The following is a 20,055-nucleotide window of genomic DNA, read 5'->3' on the forward strand; positions in this document are numbered from 1 at the left end:
TAAAGAGGGTGGATATTAGTTGACTTTGATGTAATGATAAAAAAAAATCTAATCAAGTGGGTTAAATAGATCCAAGTAAGTGGATTAGTCTGATCTTAGAAAATATACTGAAAAAGGAGGAGGCAGACAAGGGTAAATTACAAGGAAAGACAAAAAATCCTATTACAGCAGAGGGAAAGAAGGGAGGGGGTGAGCATTATTTGAACCTTGCTCTCATCAGATTTGGCTCAAGAAGGGAATAACATAATCAGTTAGGTATGGAAATCTAACTTGCCCTACAAGGAGTAGGAGGCAAAAGGGGGAAAAAAGGAGGAGGGGTGGAAGGGAGGGAAGAAGCATTGGGGGTGAAGGGGAAGAGGGGGGAGGGATAATAGAAGGGAGGAGAGACTGAAGGAGGCAGTGGTCAAAAGCAAAGTACTGGTGGGGGGAAGGGAGAGAGGAGAAAGAAAAGCATAGACAGGGAAAAAAGGATGGAGAAATAGACACAGATAGTAATCATAACTGTGAAAGTTGAATCACTGTCTTTTTTTTTCTCTTCTGTTGAGTTTTGTTTCCTCTTTCTGATGGTTCCTCCAATCGGTTTTAATTTTTACTTACAACTTCACTAATGTGAAAATATGGTTAATAGGAATGTAAATGTATAGCCTATATAACATTGTGCATTGTCTCATGGAGGGTGGTGGGGAGGAAGGAGGAGAAAAATTTTAAACTCAAAAGCATATGGTAGTGATTGTTGATAAATCAAAATAAATTGATACATCAAAATAAAATGAAATAAAATAAAATAATAAACTGGAAGACAGGATATCATAAGGAAACAAAAATGATTTGAAAACATAATATGTCTTCAGATATTTAAGGGTTGTTTGTAATAAGGTGATTAGACTCATTCTGTCAGAGAGTAGCTCTGGTGGAGAGGAGCTACAGGCAAATAGATGTTATATGATCATAAAATCATAGAATTAGAGAAAGAAATTATCTAATTAATTTATTTCATTTTACAGGGGAGGAAAAGGATATCAGGGAAGTTAAGTGGCTTGCCCAAGGTTAAAAAGTTAGTAAACATAAGAGTCAGGATTCAAACCCTCATCTGTTGACTATAGGCCTAATGTTCTCCCGAAGTTGATGACCTTCCTCAAAATATAAGGAATCCCTTAAAGAATAATATTTAAAAACAATTGTAATCACCCAAAATGCCAAAAAAAATAACTTCATGGTGATGGGCTTAATCTATAAGAGTTTACACATAAGAGATGTTGGATTAATGATTTATATATTCAAGAAACTGAACCGAATAACTTCTGAGGTCCAAAGGATGTCTTCATTCATTCATTTCATCTATGGCATAAGGTTAGATGGAAAACCTAAGAGAGTTCATCCCTGCACATGAATATCTTGGATAGATACAAAATGGACAACAAGATAGGCCCAGAATCCTGGCTAGATTATAAGCACTATTAACATGGTCAATATGCCATACCATTTTATAGCCTCAGTGCATCTCATACAATACATACTCAGTATCTAAGCAGATTATATATTTTCCAAGACCTGTTTAGGGTTAAGCAATTCACCTCTAAGCACTAAACCCATAAAGTCCACTTTTTAAGTGATATAAACTTGTAGAAACAAACAAAAAAAGGCTAATGATGTTTAACTCAGCCAATTCTATTTCTGCCTTTAATTATTTCAGTATTTATAATGTTGACAAAAGTGATCAGTACACTTAACAAAAAAAAATATATTTCAAATACAATGCAGATTAGAAGGATTAGTCATTGACAGTTCCACAGATGTTGTACTTTCAGTGTTTCTTTTATTTTTGTATTTTTTACAGCTGCAGTTCAAAATAAAATTATGGATTTGGCTATAACCTTTTCTGTAATGCCTTCTTTGGTATCCACATCTGCCTCCAGTAAGCACTAATGTGAGTCATGTACTTGAGTATAAACTTGCTTCCAAATACCTGAAAGAAAACATTTTCATCACAGTTTCTTTTTCAAAAACTTAAAATTTGAAAAATTATATCAATAGTATTAGCCTGAAAATATGTACTTCCCAAAGTACTATTTTTTTTTCTAATTTCATTTTTGATACTTAGGAATGCACAAGAGTTTTATGTTTTAAGCATAAGCAATACTACTACAGTCACATATAACCTCCAGGATCACTTTTCACTCAGGCTATAAGACCATAAACTGCTTTTAAATTTATTTGGTGATGGTATCACATTTATATTTACATATTTAAAATCATGATTTTTTAGTAATAATCTGAACAAAAAGTGATTTTAAAAACTCAACATGTAACACATCCCTTACTACCTTTATCAACTTTAAGTAATAAGCAGGGAGTTAATAGAATTATTTTTAGTTTTTATAATAATAGCCTTTGCTACTTTTATAGTGCCTTTCACAGAATAGTGACTCATATTCAATGGTCATTCAACTAAATGCTTGTTCTTTCTTTAGAATATGAGCGCTGATCTCCATTATAATTTATTTTTTTCTATTTTTTAAACTTACTGGTTCTTATTCTTTCAAATTTCCTTTTTCAAGTATTATATGTGTTCTAGAAAAGATAAAAGAAGGGGCAGCTAGGTTGCACAGTGGATAGAGTACTGGCTCCGAAGTCAGGAAGACTTCAGTTCAAATCTGGTCTCACACATAGCACTTACTAGCTGTGTGACCCTAGACAAGTTACTTGATCCCAATTGTCAGAAAAAAAAGATTAAAGAAGGCTACAAAGTAAGTTGTAAGTATTTTCAAGCATATGAGGATTGTCATTAGAAAGAAAACACATCTTTTTTTCTGCACCATAAATAAGAAAAACCAAAAAATAAGCATTTAAACCTCAGCACAAGGTACTTCCCATTTGAAAAAGTATTTTGAGGGAAGTGGTGTGAGGAAAAGATGAAAGGGTAGTCAGTCAACTACAATTTATTAAGCATCTACTATTTGTCAGGCACTATGTTAAATACTGTGAATACAAAAATTAAAAAAAGTAGACAAAAATAGCTCATGCTTACAAAGACCTCACAATCTAGTGAGAGAGGCAATATGCAAAGAGGTACGTACAAAGAAGAGAGAGAAGGCGTTAGCATTGAGTTATTGGGAAGGGTTTGTCATAGGTGAAATTTTAGCTGGAACTTGAAGGAAGAAAGGAAATCCAGGAAGTCAAGATGAGAAGAGAATTTTAGGCATGAAGGATAGCCAGTGATAAAACTCAGAGTTGGGAGAAGGGGGCAGGGAGGACAATGTTACTGGATCACAGAGTACTTGGTTGGGAAAGAGATGCAAGTTTAAATCTGATTGGAAAGATAGGAAGAAGCTACATTATAGAGGACTTTATAAGTCAAACAACATTTTATATTTTATTTCAGAGGTAATGCTTACACCAATGGAGTTAAATGATTAGGGTTCTATATAGGAGGTGATATTGTCAGAATGGTACTTTCAGAAGATAATTTGGGGGAGAGGATTCTGGGAAGATGGTGGAGTAGGTCAGAAAATTTCAAGCTTTCAAGCTTTTCCTCCACAAAAGAGATAAAATAGTGAGTGCCTCAGGGTGAATATAGAGGGGTGGAAATAAATAAGAGTAGGGGAAGAACAGGGATCCTCATGGGACAATCAAGAGAAGACCTAAAGAAAAATCCCCGGACAAGATTCCCTCCATAGGAACAGTAAACACCTCCAGGCTAGAGATCACTTAAACTGCTAGAGGCAAGCCCTGGGGTCAGCTGGATTGGGAAGATGTGTAAGCCTCAGCCACTAGAACTTTTACCCCTGGGACAATGAGAAGAGTTGGGCATTTGAGCCCAGGAAAATCAAGGGAACCTCTGCTATAAGGAACATCAGACCCAGCTGTGCTATAGAGATGTAGTGGGGGCAACAAGGAACCAGCACATGCCTGGTAAGTGCAGAAGCAGTAAGGCGGAGACAATCCTCAATGTGGGCACTAACAATAGGCTGGAGGTCTTGGTTTAAGTTCAAGGTCAGAGGGGAGAACTAAAGAGGATCTGAAGCCAAAGGCACCATCTCCCATACCCCAGCACTAGAGGTGCTTATAAAAACTAAATTTTACCCCCAAAAATGTACAGGCAAAGGAGAAAGAATCTACCAACAGTGAGCTATTATGGGAATAGAGAAAAACAGGGCTCATCTTCAGAGGAAGAAGGAAGATACTGAAGCAAAGAAACTCTTTTCTATTCCAAAGAGTAATGTCAAATGGTCACCTGCTGAAAAAGAATTCATTGAAGAACATTAAAAAGACTTTTAAAATTGGGGCAGCTAGACAGTGCAGTGGATAGAGCACTGGCCCTGGAATCAGGAGGACCTGAGTTCAAATCCAGCTTCAGACATATAACACTTACTACTTCTGTGACTCTGGACAAGTCACTTAACCCCAAATGGCACACAAACAAACAACAACAACAAAAGACATTAAAAATCAAATGAGAGAGATTGAAGAAAAACTAAAAAGAAAAATAAGAATAACCCAAGAAAAACAAGAAGATTATAAAAAGAATATCAATCAACTAGAAAAGGAGATCCAGAATCTTATGGAAGAAAATGACTTCTTGAAAATCAGAATTGGAGAGGCAGAGCTAAGATGGAAGAGTAAAAGCAGTGACCTACTAGAGCTCCCCCCCAAAACACCTCCAAATACCTGTAAAAATGGTTTGAAACAATTTCTAGAGCAGCAGAATCCACAAAAAGATAGGGTGAAACAAATTTCAAGCCCAAAATAACCTGAAAGGGTGATTTGAAAGGTCTGTTGCACCAGGCTGAGAAAGAAGAGCAATTTAACAAGGGCTAAGCAGGCAAAGACCAGGACTGGGCCAACCTGGAGTATGCCTCAGGCGGCTGAATCAAAGGGAGCTGTGGCAGTTTCCAGACTTCTCAATCCACAAATGCCAAAGACAACTTAGGTCAGTAGGAAAGCTCTATCAGATCTCAGCAAGAGAGGAGCTTGGGCAAGGCCCTGTCCTGGCACAGTCCCAGAGTGGTGGCTGCTTCCAGAGCTCTTGGCCCACAGACATGGGGGATCAAGTGGCTGATCAGAGGGATCTCTTTGATGGTGCTGAAACAGGATTCTCTTGCTTGGCTTGTGCTTCGATCTGAGTCACAGTCCTGGGTAGTGTTCCTGGGGTGAGGAGGAGCACTGGCTTGGTGGAGCTTATGGAAGCAGTGAAGATGCCACCCTCCTCACAGTTCCAAGGCAGAAAACGGTGCTTGTGGTCACTCATAGACCACAGCACAAGCTCGGAAGGGAGTAAAAACCTCGCCCTTGATGGTACCACCTTGGAAGAACTGAAAATTTATAGGTCTCTAGAAGTATCTCTGAACACAGCTGCACAAAACCTCTGAAGCTTGAAACATTACATTCTCCAAACTGGAAGCAGACCGCTACCTTAACAAAGAGCTTAGCAGTCAAGTAATTGACTGGGAACATGAGCAAAAAGTGCAAAAAAGTCAGACCATAGAATCTTATTTTTGTGACAAAGAAGATCAAAACATACAACCAGAAGAAGACAGCAAAGTCTAAGCTCTTACATCCAAAGACTCTAAGAAAAAATATAAATCAGTCCCAGACCATGGAAGAGCTCAAAAAGGAGTTTGAGAAACAAGTAAGAGAAGTAGAGGAAAAACTGGGAAGAGAAATTAGAGTGATACAAGAAAATAATGAAAAACAAGTCAATAGCTTGCTAAAAGAGACCCCCCCAAAAAAAATAATGAAGTAAATAACACCTTAAAAAATACCCTAACCCAAATGGCAAAAGAGGTCCAAAGAGACAATGAGGAGAAGAATGCCTTAAAAAGCAGAATTGGCCAAATGGAAAAGGAAGTCCAAAAGCTCACTGAAGAAAATACTTCCTTTAAAATTATAATGGAAAAAAAATAATAAAATTATAATGGAGCAAATGGAAGCTAATGACTATGAGAAATCAAGAAGCTATAAAATAAAACCAAAAGAATGAAAACAGAGAAGAAATCCAGGTCAAACAATTGACCTGGAAAACAGATCCAGGAGAGATAATTTAAAAATTATTAGACTATCTGAAAGACATGATAAAAAGTAAAGAGCCTAGACATCATCTTTCAAGAAATTTTATCAAGGAAAACTGCCCTGATATTCTAGAATCAGAGGGCAAAATAGAAATTGAAAGAATCCACTGATCACCTCCTGAAAGAGATCCTCAAAGGAAAACCCCTAGGAATATTATAGCCAAATTGTAGACTTCCCATGTCAAGAAGAAAATATTGCAAGCAGCCAGAGACAACTCAACTGTTGTAGAAACACAATCAGGATAACACAAGATTTAGCAGCTTCAACATTAAGAGATCAGAAGGCTTGGGATATGATATTCCAGAGGTCAAAGGAGCTAGGATTAAAACCAAGAATCACCTACCCAGCAAAATGGAATATGATCTTTCAAGGAAAAAATGGACATTCAGTGAAATAGAGGACTTTCAAACATTCTTGATGAAAAGACCAGAGGTGAATAGAAACTGATTTTCAAATACAAGGCTCAAGAGAAGAATGAAAAAGTGAACAGGAAAAATAAAATCATAAGGGACTTATTAAATTCGGTCTGAGTAGAACACTAGTATACAGAAACATCGTTGTAAGGATGAGATTTTCTCAGCAGTTGCTAACATTCCTTGTATTCTTTCTTTTGCAGTTTGTAAAGACAGTGAAGCTTAATGCAGGAAATAGAAGAGCTAAAAGATATCTCTTTGTTTGAAAGAGAAAAGTGGAAGTATAACTCCAACATTCTCTAAGCAATGAGGTCTGAGCAGAACACTAGTATACAGAAACATCGCTGTAAGGATGATATTTTCTCAGCATTTGCTAACATTCCTCGTATTCTTTCTTTTGCAGTTTGTAAAGACAGTGAAGCTTAATGCAGGAGATAGAACAGCTAAAATATATCTCTTTGTTTGAAAGAGGAAAGTGATAGAAGGGAGAGCAGATCAGAGGAAGGAGTATTCAGAATGCACTCCATCTTTGGGTTGGGGGAGGGGAGAAATGGGGAGAAAATTTGAAACAAAATCTTGTGGAAGTGAATGTTGAAAACTAAAAATAAATTAATTAATAAAAAAGAAAGAAAATCAGAATTGGGCAAAGAGAAGCCAGTGAAGTTATGAGATGAAGAAATACGTAGATATAGATATATAGATATAAAGTATGAAAAAATAGAAGAGTGTCAAACATCTCATTAAAAAAAATATCTAGAGAGTAGATCCAGAAGAAAAAAACATAATAATCAGACTACCTCTACCTGAAAGCTATGATCAAAAAAAAAGAATCTTGATACAATAATACAAGAAATAATTAAAGAAATTGTCCTGAAGCATTAGACCAAGAGAGGAGCCTCCCCTTACCTCCTTCGCTGAGTCTTCCCCCTTCTCTTTTTCTCCCCTTCCTTCTCCCCTTCCCTCCTCTCTTCACCCTTCTACCTTCCTCTCCCTTGCCCCCTAATTCTCCATCCCCATCCTTCCCTCAAACCTCTGTCCTTTCTTCCCTTTCCTAGACAATGCCGTGGTGGAGACACCTAAGGAGGCCACCGCAGCCCACCGCGGTGCAGATCATGGTACTGTTCAAGTACATGTTTTCCAAAATGGTCACATACCTGACAAGTGAACTGATAGCCACCAGTGGAGACTATAAACTTCTGGAAAATATGAACAAACTGATTAACTTGAAATATCTATAAATTAAAGATATTGCAGTAAATATAAGTAGAAACCTAAAGGACTTAAACCGGAAATATGCAGTACTTCAACCTTATCTGGATCAGATCACTTTAATTGAAGAGGAAGTAGCAGCTCTTAAGCAAGCAGCTTACAAATTGGACGCATATTCAAAAAAAAATACTAGAAGCAAAGTTCAAGAAGTTAGAAAGGCAATGAAAGAGTTCTTCAGCACAAAGACTTCAGCTACAGGAATGTTTCATAAGAGCTGAAATAAGAGGGATGGAACTTATTACTATGCTTCAGTTCCTAAAAGGAAATGGTGCTGCTGATCAAAGGAGAATCCCAGCCCCCACATCTGATTTGATGTGTAACTTTGGCCACTCCTTGATGTTTCCTAAACCTGTATCCTCTGGAACCTTATCTTATTCTGTGCTTCATTGTGTGCTCTGGACAAGGCTGAGAAATAAGAATCAATCCCTTCTACAGCAGAAAAGATGAAAGGCTCTCATCTCCCTGTCTCCTCCCTTCTTCCCTGTCCTTTAGGGTTCCACTTTGGAATCTCTGTTCTGAATATACTCCCACCTCCTTCATAACCTGTTCTTCAAATTAAATAACATATACTGACATGTGACCCTCAAAAAAATAATAGGAGAAAGTAGAAACAGAAAAAAAAATCCACTGACCACCACCTGAAACAGATCCTAAGAGGAAAACTCACAGGCATATTATAGTCAAATTCTGAAACCCCCAAGTCAAGGACAAAATATTCTGACCAACAAGAAAAAGACATTTTACATATGGCAGTACCATAATTAGAATCATAGAAGATCTAGCAGTGGTGACATTAAAAGATCACAGGTCTTAGAACACTATATATCAATGAGCAAAGAACTGGGCTTCTGGCTGAAAATACCATACCCAACAAAGCTAAGCATAACTCTGAATCATAAAAAATGGATTTTTAATTAATTGTCTGACTTTCAGGACTTTAAAAAAATATATATGATGTCAATAGAAGATTTGACATACAAGAGCCAAGAGAAGTATAAGATACATACCAACAACAAATTACAAGAGATTCAATAAGAATAGACTGTTTAACTTTTATGTATGTAAAATGTAAAACCTATGTCTAAAATATAAGAAAAATTGGGGTAGACCTGAGTATGACATGACTTCAAAAAGTATAACCATTCAAGAACAGCTAAAAGAGTAATTATCTTACACAAATGAGGTGCAAGAAGAAGAACTAATACAGAGGAATTGGATGGGGGAGAATGGCTATTAGTTTGGAAACCTACTTTCATTAAGTATAGGTTCAAGAGGGAAAAATACATATACATCTAGAAGAGTATAAAAGTCTTCTTAATTTAGAAAGAAATAAAACTCTAAGGGGTTAGAGAGGGGAGAGAGGGTAAAAGAGGCATCTTTAGAGGGGAGAGTGAGGAAATAGGTTTTAAGGGGGATATAGAAAGATGTTTAGATTTAGGGGAATAAGAAGATAAGGGAAGGATTATTAGCATAAGGGAAGGATCTTTAGATGAGAGGGTGAAGGAATAGGTCAAAGAGGTGTACGAAAGGGTGTTTAGATTTAAGAGAATGGCAGGATAAGGGAGGGATCACTGGTGGGGGTTAGGTTAAGAAACAGAAGGGCTAGGTAGTTACAGGAGTAAAATAGAGGAGTTATGAGAGAGAGGGAAAAAGAGGCACAAACAAAAACAAAAATTAAGAGTAGAATCTCTTAGAGAAAGTATAAGTTTGTATATGTATGTATGTGTGTATATGTAAGTATAATATGTATACATGTATAGATCAATATCTATATACAAATAATCCATTGATGACTGTTCATCCAGCATTGCTGTCATCCACCTCCCCCAACAAATTTACTACAAATTTCCATTCAAGATGTTGGTGATCCTTCTCACGTTCACTTGCATGTGTAGAACAAAGATTGTCTACTCATTATCCTTCATTCTGCCCCCGTGATTTGACCTTCTTTTTCAATCATGTATTTCTTCAATTACATCATTTACTTTGATTTTTCTTCATTATGTTTTGCAATCTGCTCATAATCAACATTTCCACCTCTATTCTTCTCTGAGCAACACTTAATTGTAATTTTTCAGAGACAGAGACAGTAGTGTACTTACTTGTAGTCATACAACAATAGTAGAAAATGAGAACTAAAATAATTCCTTCATTTTAGGGAGAAATATGGGAACATTGAAGGAGTCTAGAAATTACCTACAGGTAAAAAGAGTTATTTCCATCTCTGATCCAATTGTGGGCCCAACTTGCTGTCCATTTGTCATGTTCATACCAAATGTATGAACTCTCCTAGGTAATCCATCTAACTCTATGTTACAGATAAAATGAATGGATGAAAATATCCATTTGGTTATTTGTGCATAGATAGTCAAATCTCTCTAGAATAATTGCAAAGAAGTATCTGTGCAAGTTCAACAACTATAGAGAAACTTTCTTCAACTTGGTCCCTGTGCTATATCCCTTCCATTATCAGGAGGGGAAGCTTTAGTAAGGATAAATCTACTTTTTTTTTCCCTTGACTGAGATAAATGATCTAAAGCTCATGTGATAATGCTAACATTGTCTTTTTTTTCTTTCCATCTTCTACAATTTTGATGAATGTATATAATATACTTAGTAAGTGGTATCTTAAGGTAAGATAATATGCCACTCTACTGAATGAAAAACTTTTTTCATTGTCAACACATAAGAAGCAGGGTACTGGTTTATGTTCTCTGCCTTTTAATCAACTGTGTGTTGGTAAAGATGTTCCACTGTGAAATACCCATTGGAAAAAAAAACTTCCTCTTCTTTACTAAAACAATCATAAAGGATTTCTTTCTTGCATTTTTATATTATTTTATTAATATTTTTAAATAGAAGGCATCATAGGCACGTAGCTTGGTAGTCAATATTCTTTTGTTGGACTTTCTCTGGTATTTCAATCTAATCATTTTGCCCTACATGTTTAGCAGCTCCTCCTCCTTTAAATACGTTATAAATCAATGCTGAAATACCTTCACAATTATCTGGCTTCCAGAATGACTCTCCTCTATGTATATTTGATTTAATCCAACTGTCTTCTCCATCTTCCAGTAGCATAATTTTTGTGACAACTTTAAGTACTTCCAGGACTGAGATGTGAGAATTCAAGTGAAATGACTACTTTTTTGATGGTGCACAGAATTTGTTTTAAAATTTTCATAGATTTTTTTTCCAACTTTTGTCTGTCATTCTCTTTCCAGCTTTATTCTTAAACCATGTCCTCCATATAATTTTTCCAAGTTGGTTCTCTCTCTCTTCTCTCTCTCTCTCTCTCTCTCTCTCTCTCTCTCTCTGTCTCTCTCTCTCTCTGTCTCTCTCTCTCTCTCTTTCTCACACACACACACACACACACACACACACACACATACCATTAAATTTGTTTTTTTATCTTTTTTTAAAATCCTCCAATGTTTCTCTCTGTTTTATGAATGATATGGCTAATAATCTTCCACATTTTTCTCCAAAAGATTTTATAAATGAGACTGTATTCTAAACTGCTGATGTCCTTGACTGTCATATCTCCTCACATGGAAAATTTGTCAAAGTTTTGTTGACTAAAACACTGTGCACTTTTGATCTCATTATGGCAATTTATTTACATTGGTTGAAATTTTGTATGGAATTGCTATAATGACTCCTGATGGCCTTTCCTTCATCCATTTCCCATTTTCATCATCCATAACTCAAGCAAGTAGTTCAGAATGGAAGGGTTTTAATTCCATGTCACATCTACTTTCTCATTGTTATTATTTCATCTGGATTTTTAGTAATTTTTGTCTTTGTTAAAATGTTGATGGTTAGACACAGCTGATTCAAGATTGCTTCCTCTTTAATAACAATCCACTTAATGTCTAATAGGTGAACAATTTCATTTTTTATATTGCTGAATGTTCATTCTGTCCATTGACTATACTCTAAGCAAATATGATATATAGGTATTGCAAGCTAAGCTTAAAAAGGATGAAAAATACAACCTTTCCTCTTCAGTCAGGAACTGAAGGAAATTTTGTCTATGCAATTCCAACTGCAGAAACTATTTCTGCCAACCTCCTCCAACCCCAAGCCTATAATTTTATAATTCTAAGTACCACACTTACAAAGAATCAGAGAGAGTTGAGCCAAGTGACTGGAAGGAGGATTTTGCTAGAATGGTCCCAGGTTCTGAAATTGCCCAGTATTCTACCAGTTTTTGTCTTATTTAATTTCCTATTACTTATCCATATTTTCCAACATAGTTGTTGGAATGTTACCATTCTCAACTATTTCCAACTTTGCTCTGAAATCTCTTAATTCTATAATAAGACTTCAAAGAATATAGCGAACCTTATTAAGTATTCCATATACTTTTTATATATCTTTGTAATTTATAACACATAAGAGTTCCAAAGCAACAATTATTTTCAGGGTGATCTTTATTTCAAATACTTATGAATACAGAAAGAGGATGACCAAATATACTAAAGAATAATTTTTCATTATGTCTTTGGATGCACAATAAAATCAACTCTGGCAAATCCCTTATTTGCATCTCCAAGAAGAATTTATGAACCATTCTTCCATTTAACTACAACATCTTTCTGTTTGTATTAATATAAGGTCATCTTTGCTATATTTCACTGTCTCCCATAATATATCCATTTGTTGGTGATTGAAAAAATATGACATATAGAGAACCAACAACTAATTTAGCTTACTGATGGTCTTAAAATGACTTGGTTGACAATGAATGAATAAAACTATCACTCTTTGCAAATGATATGGTGATAAACTTAGAGAATCCAAATGAATCAAGAGAAAAGGTTAAAATAACTAACAGCTTCAGCAACATTGAAGGACATAAAACACTTTTTTTAAAAAAAATCAGAATTTCTATATATTATCAAAAAAATTCAGCAAGAAGAAACAGAAAATGAAATTCCATTTAGAACAACTGCTGACAATACAAGATACTTGGAAGTCTACCTGCCAAGAAAAACTCAGTAAGTTTATGAATCCAATTACAAAACATTTTTACACAATAAAAACAAATCTATCTGGACAACTAGAGAAATGTTAATTAATCTTAGGTAGTCTGAGCCAGTATATTAAAAATGAAAATTCTGTCTCAATTAATACCATATCCATCAAACTTCCAAAGAATTATTTTGTGGAACTAGAAAAAAATAACAAAAGATCAAGAATATCAAGGAAATCAAAGAAAAAATGTAAAAGAAGACAGCCTATCAGCACTAGATTTCAAACTATATTATAAATAGATAATCGTCAACATAGTCTACTACTTACTAAGAAGTAGAGTGGCATATCAGTGGAATATATTTGGTGTACAACACACAGTAATAAATGAACATGGTGATTTAGTATTTGATAAACCCAAAGATCTAAGCATTGGGTGCAGGAACTCACTATTAGACAAAAATTTCTAGAAAAACTAGAAAGCATTTTGGCAGAAACCAGGTATAGATGAACATTTCACACTATATACCAAGATAAGTTCAAAATGGCTACATTATTTACACATGAGGGTGATACAATAAGCAAATTAGGAGAGAATGGAAAATTTTACTTTTCAGATCTATGGATATAGCAACAATGTTTTATGAAACAAAAGATAGAGAGGATCACAGGAAGTAAAGTACATATTTTATTAGATTTTATTACAAGATTTTTCCACAAACAAAACCAAGGAAGTCAAGATAAGAAGTAAAGCAGAAAACTGGGGATAATTTATGGGCAATTTTCTTTTTGATAAATGCCTCATTCCTCAAATTTATAGGGAACTGAGCCAAATTTATTTTAAAAATGAGCCATTCTCCAATTTATTTATGGCTAAATTATATAAATGGACAATTTTCAGAAGAATAAATCAAAGCTATCTGAAGCCAAAGGAAAAAAATGTTCTGAATCACTATATTAGAGAAATGTAAATTAAAACAAGTGTAAGGTACCACCTCACACCTATCAGACTGGCTAACATGACAGAAAAGGAAAATGACAGATGTGGAGGGGATATGGAAAAAATAGGTGCATTAATGCATTGTTGGTGAAGTTGTGAACTTTTCCAACTATTCTGGAGAGTGATTTAGAACTTTGCCCAAATGGCTACAAATCTGTATACAACCTTTGACCTATTAATACACTTTTAGATCTGTATCCCAGGTTTTTTTTAAAGGGAAAAGTTGTATACACACCACTATCTATCTACCTACCTATCTACACATACATATATACATATATAAGTGTGTATGTATACATATACATATGCATACACATATATGCATACATTCATATACATATATAGACACTCTTTTTGTGGTGGCAAAGAACTGGAAGTTGAAAAGATCAATTGGGAAATAGCTGCACTAGTTGTGATATATAATTGTGATGAAATACTATAAAAAATGAGCAGCAGGATGCTTTCAGAAAAACTTGGGAAAACATATAAATTGATGTAAACTGAAGTGAGCAGAAGCAGAATATTCTACATTTTCAGAGCAATATCATAATGATGGTCAACTGTGAACGACTTAGCTACTTTGATCAGTGCAATGATCCAAGATAATTTCAAGACTTAAAATGAAAATAGTATCCACCTCCACGGAAAGACAACTGATGAATTTCAAGTGCAGTTTGAAGTATATTTTTTCACTTTATTTTTCTTGCTTTTTTAGTAAATAACAAATATGGAAACATATTTTGCATTACTTCATATGTATTCATGTTCTATTGCTTGCCTTCTCAAGGGGTGGGGGGAAAGACTGGAGGAATAGAGGAAATTCAGAACTCAATTTTTTAGGAAAAAAGAATGCTAAAATCAATACATAATAAATACATTTTTTAAAAACTAAAAATGTAACTTTTAGCTCAGTTTGTGTACTTTTTCCACTTCTCTGCTATTGTCTCTATATAAGAGAAAGGCAATTATAAAAGATTAGGGCTATTTTGTATATTTCCTTTTTTCATGGACTACCATAGATAGATTTTTCAATACTGAGTAGTTGTCAGGAAATTGGTACAAACTGATGCTTATATTAGACCCCAAGCCTTTCCAGCATGGTGCAACTCACCAGAGCTTGACTTCCACTGGATATTCACAGAGAAAATAGAGTTTTCCATTCTCCAATGAATAATCAGAGTGGGACTTTGTGGAAGCTTCTTTACTAGTATACGTAAATTATAATGACTGCCTGATCTAAGCTAATTGAAGTGAGACTAATAAAGTAGGGTAAAACTCAGACAGGTGATCATCAAAGATATAATCTATAAATCATAACAAATCATTGTAAGATTAAGGAAGAGAGAGGACTAGGGATGATTTGGAGGTTTTGCAGCTTGGTAAATGAGAGAACAGCAATATTCATGGTAATCTCTAAAAAGAAAAGTGTCTGGGAAAATTGTTCATTTACATAAAGAGCAAAGCCACAATAGTCCTATGAAAGAAGCATAAAAAAGCAAGTAGTACTTGAAATACATATGTGTTTGCAAAGAACATTTCTTTCTTGGAAATACTAAAAATGTCAAACTAAAGATGTCTAACAAAAATAGATACAAGGTGAAGTGAGATTGAAAATAAATGTTGAAATGTACAGCACCACTTTTAATGGAATCACCATAAAAACTATTCACTTACCAACAATGAGGAATTGAGTGATACAAGCCATATGTTTGGGAAGATTTTAGAGACAGTTCTTTTTTTTTTTTTAATTATAGTTGATGCTGGAGCTTACACGTATTTTCTGGGACTGACTTACTGAGTAAATCTAGATAAAACAACACGGAGTGAATGAAATACTAATAACTTTACCAATGATAAATAAATAACAAATTGTCATAGAGTATTCACATGAGAAATGATATTTGGGAGCATGAAGTTTGATACCTCCATTTTACAGGTGATGAAAATTAGCCCAAAAAATTTAAGTGATTTCCACAGGAAAGAAAACTGATATCATAATCTATATCTTCTGGTTGAAGTTCAGTTTCCTTTTCATTTTACCATAGATTACTATCATATTTTAAAGTACTTCTATACTTTACAAAAATGTATGTAAGATCCTTCAATAATCTCACCTGTGGTTCCAAGAAGTTGAAACATATGCAGTGACTACACTCTAGTAAAACCGTCTTGGCAGATGGGCTAACCAAGTTGAGAGAAAACCACTAGGTCTAAACCCATTGGTGAGTCAGAGAGATGTCTACCTCAAACTTAGGAAGACTTGTCCTGGAAGAATAAGCAGATGAGAACAATTTGCTCCAGTGGCCATGAAAACAGCTGAAGTAGGTGTAATGCAACACTTAGAACTTTGTCTGACATCAAAGATGCCAAGGTCAGCCATTGCATCTTAGGCCATCACCAGTCATCTTGACTTTTGTCCTGCCACTGGACTTCAATAACTCTGCAAAAGAGAATGAGGCTGACAACTTTGCCCAACTCTGATTCATTTAAATCCAATTCACACACAGGTCATGATATCACTTATTAGTCCTCTTTGAAAATGAAGGATGAACAACAACAATTAAATCTTCACTAATAGAAATTAATCAAAACTAAACCTAAACAGTTGCATATATCCTTTCTAGGAAGAAGAAAAATATTTGTCATTATTTTTGCACAAGAACAACACCAGATCACATATATGAATTCCATTTCAAGAGCCATCTCAAGAATCTTGCAATAGAAAAAAAAATATGGCTCTGGAATAAGAGGTCCTGGGTTGGAAACCTATTTCATCTGCTATTGGTGACCTTGTAATAATCTACTTTCTATGAACCTGATAAAATCACTGAATCTACATGGGACCCAGTAGCTTTGACTGCCAAATAGAGGAGTTATGCTAAATGATCTCTTTGATCTCTCACATTTTAAAACTGTGGTCTTATCAGTTAAATTCCCTCTAATTTTTGAGAATCATGAGAAGAAAACCTGTATTATCTACAAAGACTGAGCATACATGTGGGGAATTTACTATTCTAATTAAATAAAAATTTAGATCATTCAAGAGGCATTAAAATAGTATACTTGTTCTGAGAACAAAAGGCTGACAGTGATAACTTGGATGTAACAAACAGAGTTTGACCAGTTTAAAAGCAAGTACAAAAGTTAGCACTGGACCCTCCCAACAACAAAAAAAAGAACTCAAAAATGCCTACAGAAAGGGTTCTTAACAACAGGTTCATGATATATGTATGTATGAATGAATATATTTCTGTATTATGTAAGTATACATAATAATGTAAGTATAGATACATATATCTATATGTAACTATAAATGTGTTTATGTAGATTTCTACTAGGGTAGCTGTATTCTAACATAATTGGCTTCCTTTGAAATCCATTGTATGGTTATATTGTTATGCATTTAAAAACATTATTCTGAGAAGAGGTCAATAGGCTTCACTAAATTGACAAATACAAAAATGGCCCCAAATCCCTGATCTACAGGACAACTTCAAACATGTTGGGTAGATTTTCTCTTAAAGATTAATAGAAATACATAGATGAGAATCACAGAAGATGAGAGGGTATGATGAAGACATTATCTGCAAGTGTGAAGGGGTATGCACATGAGAGACAAAAATCCATTAAAATATCAAAATTAAGCATGTAAAATTTTCAACCAAGTTAATGATCATACAATTTAAACTAGCTCACTTCAAATTATTAAATTTTGTTTTTCAAATATAAACTACTATACTTAGATCTGGAGATAAAAAGATAAAAAAAAGTATGAGTCTTGGCCCAAAAAGGCAATTGTATAGAACTGTCTCCTTATTGATGGAGATTGATTACTCAATGCCCCAGGCCTTCATGAGGCAGAGTTGATGAGATTGGGAGAGAGAGCAGTCCAGGGTTTTCTGGCTTTTAATGCTGAGAAAGAACACACACAGTTCAAATTCTTTTCAAGACTCTGGAAAGAGAAAGACTCTGGAAATAAGCTGATATATAGAAGAGGTGAAAATATCTATTATTTCCCTATCCTCAGCTTACTACATTAGAGACTTCAGGGACTTTCCCCTTGAATAAGAACTAGGACTCTGGCTCTCTTGGGTTGAGCTGAGTTATCTCATTCCCAATGAGAGAGCTCCTTTCCCCCATGTTGTTGAATCTATATTCTTCTAAGCATATTTTCTCTCAATTTCTGTTTTATATCAACTTGGAAAAAATAATTTAGTGACTATTTATTATTTATGTTTATTGTAAAATTAGTATTTTGTTGGGGAGGGAGTCAAGTCATGGATATATAGTTTGGGGTCTTCCTTTTTTCATTAAATTATAGCAGTTAGGAGTGAAGCTTGAACCTAAAAATCACTTTCTCTAGGTTATTTTTAAGGCTGCAGATACATATAATTCTAGTCCAGTATCCCCTCTCTGAAGAAAGCAGAATGGCCAGGTTCTGATCCCAAACTTTTGAATTCCCTTCTAACAGTAATCAAAATTTCTTTCAGAGAAGGGTGGGGGCAGGAGACCCTTGAAATGTCTATTCTTGCTTCCCCGGGAGCCACATCTAGAGAGACCCCTTTTGGCATACATAATCTCCTAGGCAAAACAAAATAACATCCCACACAATATACCGCTACACAAACTAATGAAATAAAATTATAACGCATTTTACTCGTATAATTCCTCAGTTTTCAGACAATTTTACTTGAATTATCATATAATAATCATTGTACATATGCATTGTATACATAATTATTATGCTTTATAACATGTAGACACAAATGGTAGATAGTTCACATCAGTGCCCATAGCTGCTACTATATGTCCATAGCTCAACCCAGGATTTAGTTATGATTGAGTCGACTACAAATTTGTTACACAACCTAAACTAGGCCCTTACTGCTGCTAAGCAATTCTGCTACACCTCCCTTATCAACTCATTTTCTCACTCTCCCCAGTAGCTTTTCCAAATGTTTTTATCCCTATTTAAACTTCCTATAGCTCTCCCTCCTTCCACTCTTGCAGATGAGATCCTTGATTCATATTTTACAGAAAAAATCAAAACCATTCACCATGAGTTCCCTCTTCTCTCTTCTTCATCTATTACTGAGATGTCTTCTGACACCATTGCTTACTGCATCCTTGTCTCATGTGATGAAATTGCCTTACTCTTTAACAAGGGTAACCTCTATTCTAATTCAAGGAAATCCATTTTATCCCAACAGATTGCCCCTTCTGCCATCACCACTTTAAATTTATTTTCTGTATACTGGCTCATTCTCTACTGCCTACAATCATGCCCATGTTTATTGTATACTGAAAAAAACCTTCACTTTATCTTTCCATCCCTACTATTATCTTATACCTCTAATGCCCTTTGCAGCTGACCAGTACAAAAACGTATCTCCACTATTTCTCCTCTGATTCTTTTCTTAACCACTTATACTTTCTAGCATTATTATTACTGCACCTAAACTAATAACCTCTTATTTGCCAAATCAAATGGCCTTTACTCTACCCTCAATCTCTGATCTCTCTGCACCTTTTAACACTTTTCAGCACTCTCTTCTCTCTAGGTTTTCAAGACAATCATTTTCTCTTGGTTCTCATCCTACCTATCTGACCACTTCTCAATTTGCTGGCTCTCCTTCCAGATAGTATGCTTTAACTGCAGGTGTTTCTCAGGATTCTGTACCAGTACAGAATCTCTTATCTTCTTCCTCTATGCTACTACACCTCTATTTTCTATCAGTCCCATGGATTTAATTACCATCTCTATGCTAATGATTCTCAAATCTACCTATCTTCCCCCAATCTCTCTGCTGATCTCAAATGTCCAACTGCTTTCTTAGACAATTGGATGCTCAGTAGAAAACTTAAACTCTTGCACATTATTAAAGCCCAGATTTTAGGCCAGTTTTGGACCAATAAACTTCTGAGTGTCAGAAGTAGCTATGTTGGCAGGATTTTCACTAACACCAGTAGACCTTGCTTCTGTGACTGGAGTTTGATAGTAATCACTGCCATATGTCTGATTCTACGTGGTATTCTTAGTGTTACATGCAAGTTGGTTTTGAGAACTCGATTCTGGCTACTATAGAAAAAAATAAAAAAAGGAAACTTAAACTAAACTGAACTCAATTATTTCTCTCTTTAAACTCTCTCTGACCTCCTACCCATCCTCCCAATCTCTCAGGCTTGCAATCTAGAGGTCATCCTTGACTTCTCACTATCTTTTGCTAAGGCCCATTGATTTCACCTTTGCAACATTTCTGGATTTTGTCTTCTGATACTGCCATGACTATAATGCAGAATTCCATCAATTCATGCTTGAATTATTTT

The 20,055-nt window shown here is 35.1% G+C and overlaps 1 non-coding gene across 1 annotated transcript; it reads left to right on the top strand.

Annotated features, from left to right (window-relative positions):
- The first annotated feature begins 19,596 nt into the window (after nucleotides 1-19,596).
- Nucleotides 19,597-19,744, top strand: LOC144454651 (small nucleolar RNA SNORA62/SNORA6 family). The gene has a single exon (XR_013483161.1). It is a non-coding gene; the product is annotated as a small nucleolar RNA SNORA62/SNORA6 family (small nucleolar RNA).
- Nucleotides 19,745-20,055: the final 311 nt, after the last annotated feature.

Source organism: Phascolarctos cinereus, unplaced genomic scaffold (assembly GCF_003287225.1).
Source record: "Phascolarctos cinereus isolate Bilbo 61053 unplaced genomic scaffold, phaCin_HiC Scaffold_726;HRSCAF=1367, whole genome shotgun sequence".
NCBI lineage: Eukaryota > Metazoa > Chordata > Mammalia > Diprotodontia > Phascolarctidae > Phascolarctos > Phascolarctos cinereus.